The sequence below is a fragment of the Lacerta agilis genome, chromosome 3, assembly GCF_009819535.1.
Source record: "Lacerta agilis isolate rLacAgi1 chromosome 3, rLacAgi1.pri, whole genome shotgun sequence".
Taxonomy (NCBI): Eukaryota; Metazoa; Chordata; class Lepidosauria; order Squamata; family Lacertidae; genus Lacerta; species Lacerta agilis.
This window is the reverse complement of record NC_046314.1, coordinates 104351107-104359072: the sequence shown is the minus strand read 5'-3', so window position 1 is coordinate 104359072 and position 7966 is coordinate 104351107.

Here is a 7966-nt window from a genome sequence, read left to right as displayed (position 1 = left end):
CTCAGGTGGCAGGATCCACAGGGACAGGCAGCAGAACCCCCATGTTGACCTTTATTCCGCACTCTGTTCGTCTGTCATTTGATGTGGGAGAAACATTCAGATGTGGCATCCCACACTCTGCCGGCAGACCCATCCATGCAGAAGGTCCCAGTTTCAACCCCTGGCAACTGCAGGTAGGGCTGGGAGAGGCCCCTGCATGAAACCCTGGAGAGCTGCTGCCAGTCAGTGTAGACCATACCAGACTAGATGGGCCAATGGGTCGGATCAATACAAAGCAGCTTCCTATGTTCCTGTGAAGACTTGCTGCTTTCCCCCCTCCTGGTGAAGTTCCTGAGCTATTGAATTCCTGCCTGTCATTACACAGTGATCAGCGGGGTTATTCCCAGGCACTGATTCAAATGCTCAAGAAGGGAAACTTCTGTGGTGCCTTAAATGTTTAACAAATCTATCATGGCATGGGTTACAATCCACATATGGTAATCAGATACGGCATTGTCCTGAGTTTTGGGTTGGGGGCAGGTTGTAAACAGTGGGGTCAGAGGGAAACCAAATTACACAAGGGGCAGCGAGCCTATGAGCAAAATTCAGCGACCCAGTTTCACTTCCTCAGCTGGATTAGTCTTCCTCATCTGGCACGTCACACACACAATCAGCTGGACTATTTCCTAAGCAAAAAATGCATCTCTATACTGGCTCCCTTTCCATTCCCTTCAATATTCAAATCCTTTTGCAGGCATGCACAGATTTGGTTAGAAATGAGCACTATCAAGTTCAGTGGGCCACACTCCCTTGTAAGTAGGCACAGGATTGCAGCCCAGGTTTTCACTTATTAAAGCTGAACAGATTTACAACTAATTAATTCTGCTGCCTTAGCAACTTTAAATCGTATTTGACCAGCTGAATTAGGTTGCTTCACGTGAAATGAACAAGCTTCACCGCAAGGAACCATTAAAGAAACAGCTCCATGCTTGCAAAGCTCTTTGACCATTGATGCTGCAGGACTGGCCCTGCTGTTAGGTAAGGTGAGATGGCTGTCTCAGGCAGCAGATCAGAGAATTCTAGAGTTGGAAGGGATCCTTTGGAAATTGGAGCATCTAGTCCAACCCCCTGGAATGCAAGAATATGCAACACCTGTCCCATACAGGGATCGAAATGGAGGCAGGGGAGTGACGGCACATTGTTGGGAGGACAGGGCTGTGTGTATCATGCATAGCTTGCCCTGCACCCGGTAAGCTAACCTGCTGCCCTCAGATGTGGAGGATACAGTCCTGTTGCCATTGTTGAAGTCAGGTCAGTCTGGCTGCCTTCGGTACATGCAATTGGGAGGGGACTCCCTCTCGTCCTTCACCTCAGGCAGCAAAATGCCTGCAGCTGGCCTAGCAAGCAAGGTTTGATAGCACATATAAAGCAGAAAGCAGTGAGGGTTTGTGCAACGAATCTGTTTTTTCCTCCCACTGCTGTTTAGCATTGCCCTCAAAGGTCAAGTCTTTCATAGGTACAAGATAATAATGGAGTTCTCTTATGTCCCACCTCCCACCCTCACCCATTGCAGAGATTCTTTCAAACAATTACTCCTTGTTCTGAAACTTAAAACAAGCAGAGAAGCAGGCTGCTGAATTTAAAACCTGCAGGGCCATTAATCTGCCATTACAACGTAATCTTGTTTCATTTCCTGTCCTTTCTCCAGTTTACATTAAAGCGCTGAAGCATCAAATCACTTATGGCTTTATAGATTTATGCATGTCTTTGGGGCAAAAGTGCAGTTCTGTTCTTATTAAACCCTGAATACAACTCTTTCCCCCCCCTCCAAACAGTGTTCCACTACCACCCTCCCACATATAAATGCTCACACTGTTTTTCAAGTTATCTGTGCTTAAGGAAGGCAAACATGACAGAAAGGGATAACTAAGCTGTACCCTTTCTTGATAGGGACACACTGATCAGCATTTTGAATCAACATATTTTGAACTGGAAAACTGCTGGAAGATCCTGCCACTGATTCACTGCTGCAGGAGTCAAAGAATGTACAAAAGTCTCTCTTCCCCACTTATTTCCCCAGTGTAAACAGCAACAGAGGTCACACACATAGCTTTTCACTGCCTATGCACTGGCTCAGAGAATATTTGGCCAAAAAAAAGTCTATATCTCTGCCACTGAGTAAATTGGTGCAGCAGTAGATTCATGATTGTTTAATATTACTTTAATCTTGATGAAGAAAGCAATAGATTTGACTCCTGCTTCTTCAAATCTCTCTCCTCTTCGCCTGCTGCTTCTTCCCTCCACCAATATGATCTAACGGTTCCATTTAGTATTAACTGAACCAAGATTTATCATAAAAGAATTTTCATATAAATTTTCTTTTCTATTTTGGCTATCTCAAAATGTTGGAGAATTCCACCCGCACCAATGCCCTCTCCAAAGAATATTCAGTGAATCCCACCACCTCCTAACTTTACCACCTGCAAATAATTTCTATTTGAGCAGCTCATTTTATATGGGAAGCAGCACTGAGGGAGGGGTTATTTAATTTACTCACCCTGAAGCTTCTATGAGACACATACAGCATCTGGTTCAACATTACATTCTTTCAGAGGTCTAACAGAGAAACTGATGATCACACCATTGATGTCAGCATAAATAACTAGATTACTGTGATCTCAGAAGTAAGACAACTTCATGTGTGTGTGCTAATAGATCTACCAATGTGTCTATACATACACAAGAATTTAGCAACAATTATACTACAGAAATTGGAAAGATAGAAATATGAAGGAGACATGATATTACCCTCCTTGAAAGAGATAATAAAGAGTAGTAGTCTCCTGAGTTTTACCATGATTTGCGAGTGCACAGTTGTGACTGAATTCAGAGTTTCTGACAATGATTTTAACTGCAAATTGCAGCAGTTTAACAATTAGATCAGGGTTTCCCAAACTTGGGTCTCCAGCAGTTTGTGGGCTACAATTCCCATCATCCCTAGCTAGCAGGACCAGTGATCAGGGATAATGGGAATTGTAGGGAAACTCTGAATTGGATAAAATAAGCGTGGAATTTTCTTTGCTCCCTGAAAGGATACCCTCAATAGACACAGATGAGGTAAGTCAGCCGCCATGCCTGTCCAACTTGCCTACTGGGTTCCTTCAAAACCTCATAATAAAGTTAAGAAAACAGAAAAAGCTTTCATGTTGAGATACCACTGGCTTGTTATTCCCACAAGGATCCTGAGTAATCCAAAGAAAATGGTTGAGAGGCAGGGAGAGGAGGCAAATTTAAGAGATCTAGATAGGCCAGAGCACTAGTGTTAGCTCTAACAAAAAGGGTGAGCTCATTAAAGATAGAAGTAGACAGAAGTGTCAACAATTTGTGTTACGCTTATTTTAATGTTTTAAATTGCTATGTCCCACACCCTGGGATCTTATGGTGAAAGCTGGGTAATACATCAAATTATTAATAATAATACAAAAGACACAGGTAGTGAGCTGTCACCGGGCATTGCAGTGCAACTTTCTTGGTGTGGTGTATCAGGGAGGTTACAAGGGATCTCTAATCAATAAAAGCTCACAACCAGGTGACTGAGGTAACCCTTGTGTGGAAAAGTGAAGATATTACTTAAGCCAGGCATGGCCAAACTTGGCCCTCCAGCTGTCTTGGGACTATAGTTCCCATAATCCCTGACCACTGGTTCTATTAGCTAGGGATGATGGGAGTTGTAGTCCCAAAACAGCTGGAGGGCCAAGTTTGGCCATGCCTGACATAAGCAATGCAAATCTAGACTTAATCCAATTATTGGTGGAGACTTTTCTTTCTCAGAGTTAATTAATATCTGAATGGAGGTATATGTATGCATTCAATATGGTACTGGTTCCAGGGACTAAAGAGGCTTGCACCTCCGTTGTGGGCAACTGCTGCAGGAGATTCCACTTAAAGCAATGCTGTTTCCTCCAATTCCACTGCAGTGACACCATGCTCTTTTGGTCAGAGCCAAGCCAAAACAAACACAGAGTTCTAGGGCATATACAGAGTTCAGCTGAGCTGAGTATACTGTCAATATGCCTGGTAGTCAAAGTATTTGTGGGCTTAGGGAACCTAGTAACTGCTGAACAAGCTTCTCTTCCAAACGAGCAAAGTGAATGGACTGTACATAGGGTCAATAAACCCTGCTGGGAAAATATAATACTGAGGCTGCATTTTCCTTATTTGAGTTTTCACATGAAGCTTCTTATGCCTCAGAATTGTGCAATATACATTTATCACACACACACACACACCCCACACACTCAACTGGCCCTGCTTCCACAGGAGCAGGAATTGCAATGACATTTAGACACAAATCTTCAACTCTGCACAAAATGCTTCAAGATTCAAGAATGTACGCTTCCCACACACAGAGATGTGGAATGCTGCTTCACTATGCTGAAAATGCCTTTATGGTCTCTACAAAACTGCCTGGATTATCTTGAGAACAAAAGTTAAGACACAAGATATCCCATAATTTCTGAGTCCTGAGAGACAGACAAAGATTGAGTGGACAACACAAGACAGAAGAAACCCCAAGGACACACACACACACACACACACACACACACAAATGTAATGCAGGTGTTTGAATCCAAGGATGCTGGCTCTACAAGTGAAAGCCCAGGAGTAGAGCATCTTTTAGACCGATTGCAAAGGTGAAGTTGACAGAAGCTGAAGAGTGCCTAGTTTGGAATCAGAAAATGTGTAAGAATATGACCTGGGATAGCTCAGTCAGTAGAGCACAAGACTCTTACTCTCATTAAGCAACCCGGGAGGAGGGCAGGCGGAAGCCTAAGTCAAGTTTACAACTACGTATTATGATTTATGATTAACTTGGATCGGTTATGATTTATTTATTTAAGTAGTGAATTTTGATATTTTATTAATAGATAGCATGATTCAATGAATGAATATGTATGATTTGTTTTGTTCAAATTTCTTTTTGATGTATTATGGTTATGTGTGTGTGTGATGTTTGTTTTGTTGTGTATTGTTTTTAATGTATGAATGTTACAATTCTCAATAAAGATTTATTTTAGGGACTAAAAAAAAAAAAGACTCTTAATCTCAGGGTCATGGATTCAAGCCCCAAGTTGGACAAAACATTCTAGCATCGCAGGAGGTTGGACTAGATGACCCTTGTGGTCACCTTCCAAATCTACAATTCTATGATTCAGTTGTGGAAGATCTAGAACTAGGCACTGAGAATGCAGTGGCACAGCCCTAATAATTCAAAGAGGCCAACAATGCAGGGGAAATGCATGTGCCAGACACATTTGGAGAGAGACTCCACATAAAGTTGTTCGTATGCTAATGCTAGATGCATCTGAGCCAAGTTGGGGAAGCTGGAGTGCTTGGCCTTACTGCAGAGACATAGTGGGCACAACAGATTGTAAGCGCAAGGGCTGTTGCACTCAGGTCCTGCTTGCAGGCTTCTTCTCATAGGAATCTGGTTGGTCACTGTGAAAACAGGATCCTGAAGTATGATGGGCCACTGGCCTGATTCAGTAGGACTTACATTCTCTCTCCCTCTCTCTCTCTCTCTCTCTCTCTCTCTCTCTCTCACACACACACACACACACACACACACACACAAAATATATATTCTTTATATTCTTAATAAATCATATTAAAATAAAAAACACATAAGAGGTCTATATTATTGCTCCTTTGAGAAGATTTTTTCCTATCTGAGGTGAGAGAGAAGATGCGTCCACACTCCACCCAGTTCAAAATACAGAAACTGATGAGACTGGCAGTTGAATCTTATAGCAATAGTTGCAATGAGACATTTTCCTCCACTGTACAGGAGGGCATCTGGCTAACTTAAGAGGACACAGGGTAGGCTGTGTGGCTGCTATTCCATGCCTGCCCTGCCCCCTACCCTCAGCTTTGTCACCTGAGATGCCTGCCTGCCCAATAGTGGGGCCAGTCCTGAAATGTGTCTTTAGGTTTTCATCATTTACTGTACATCTTAATGATTCATCAACTGGTGGTTTTGTTGATTGATCTACCCTTAAGACTTGCAGACCTAATTTCTCTCACCTGGCCATAATCATTTCACAATAAAATCAGCAAGCACAAATCATTCTGCAAGCACCCATTTCTTTCATTTCTTACTCCCCAATTCCAAGCTATTTTCTAGACAAACAACAGATTTCTAACAACATTCCAAGCACACAGCTGAAGAATTCTCAGCCACTTTGCCTCTATTGTCCCAGATAAGAGGAGTACAAACAGTTCTGAGCGGTTGCAGGGCAGCCAATTTGACAACAGCAGTTTCACAACAGTGTAAGAAGACACACTAATGCTAAAGTAAATGGATTAGGAAACAATTTAGGGCTCAGATTTTCTCCCAGTACACAAGAGGAGTACATGAAGGGGGAAAGGGGGTCATTCCAGCAAGCTTAAGTCTTTAATCTAAGTAGCATTAAAGTTGTTTAAAATCCATGTGTGGTGGCTTAAATAATTCCAGAATTGCTAACCAACATCAGACTTATTGGATTGTACCAACAATGGTCAGTGTACATCAATACATGTGTGTGACAGAGAACGGTAGAGAATTTGGACACTGACAAGGCTCAAGGCCAGTTAATTGCCCTCTGTACAATTCCATCCTAATTTCCATCTTTCACACACAGTATTTATCATGACCTCAAGCTAAAGTTCAAGCACAATTACTGTTTCTGATCAGTTAATCTCAAGAATCACAAAGCGGTTTCAATAATGAATAAGCAAGAAAAGTGTATTCACGTATGTTGCAGCTTAAGTAAGTTAGAAACTAAAACAAGGGACATCTCAGTTCAGACGATTGGTCCATCTAGCTCAGTTTTATCTGCACTGACTGGCAGCATTCTCATCAGGGGTCTCTCCTAACTCTACGGTAGAGCTTGAGCCTATGACCAATGAGCACAAAGACCTTCTTTTACACCCACCCACCCCTATTTTCTTCTACCTAGCACTTCTTAGTGGCTACTTTTGCCTCTGGACACATTGACTACTGGCATGTGGCCCCTGCATATTTTCCCATGAAAGGAATGCAGCACTCAAAAACCCCCCACAACCTGGCATAAGGAGGTTGTAAGACAGAGGCTGCAGGAGGGTCAGGGCCACGGGCAACAAGGGGGAATACCCCTTTCCTGGAATCTTCCTTTCACTTTAAAGGCCTTTAGTCCTTTCACCAACAGGTGCAAGTGACCTGCAACCTTCAGCCTCATTTCACGCAGGTCTCCTTTACGCTACTGCACACTGCACATCTATTTGCATAAACACAAATATATGCAAGAGCTTTTGGTGTGCCCATGGAAGAGAATGTGTGTGTGCGTGAACAAGGGCATGCAGCAGTGGAAGATGTAGAATGGATTGCTTGTGTGCTGCAAACATGAGATGGGCTCTTATTAGAACTGTTGCTTCATTGCTGCTGTTTGTTAAGAGGTTAAGATTGCATGACTTTATTCATTCCTTATCATCTTGATAGCTCTGGCTAGACATAGAAGAAATCCAGCAAAAAATAACAGTACCCCTTATTTATCCACTGCATTTGTATATCACTTTCCAGCCAAGGCAGGGACACAAGAAGTCCCCCTGGAAATGTGTGCCTTGGAAAAAAAGAAACCTGGAATTTTGCAAATTTCTGCAGCCAACTGCAACTATATAAAGAGCTGTGTTCCAGGGTTTGGACACCATAACTCAGAATGAAAGCTGAACTGGAAATGGGGGGAAACAGGTATGTGATAGGAAATGAAAGAGGTCCCAACATTGTAGATTCTGATGACGACTTAACGTCATGCTGCCCAAATGGTCTGTACTTTTTACAAGTGCCACCTGGAGAGTGATGGACAAGGAGAGGTGGAGGACCTGCCAGAGATGAAGCTGCTGGCAACATCTGGTCTGTCCCCCTTCCAAAACCACCAGCTGACCCTGTAAACATTCCAATTCTACAGAGAGC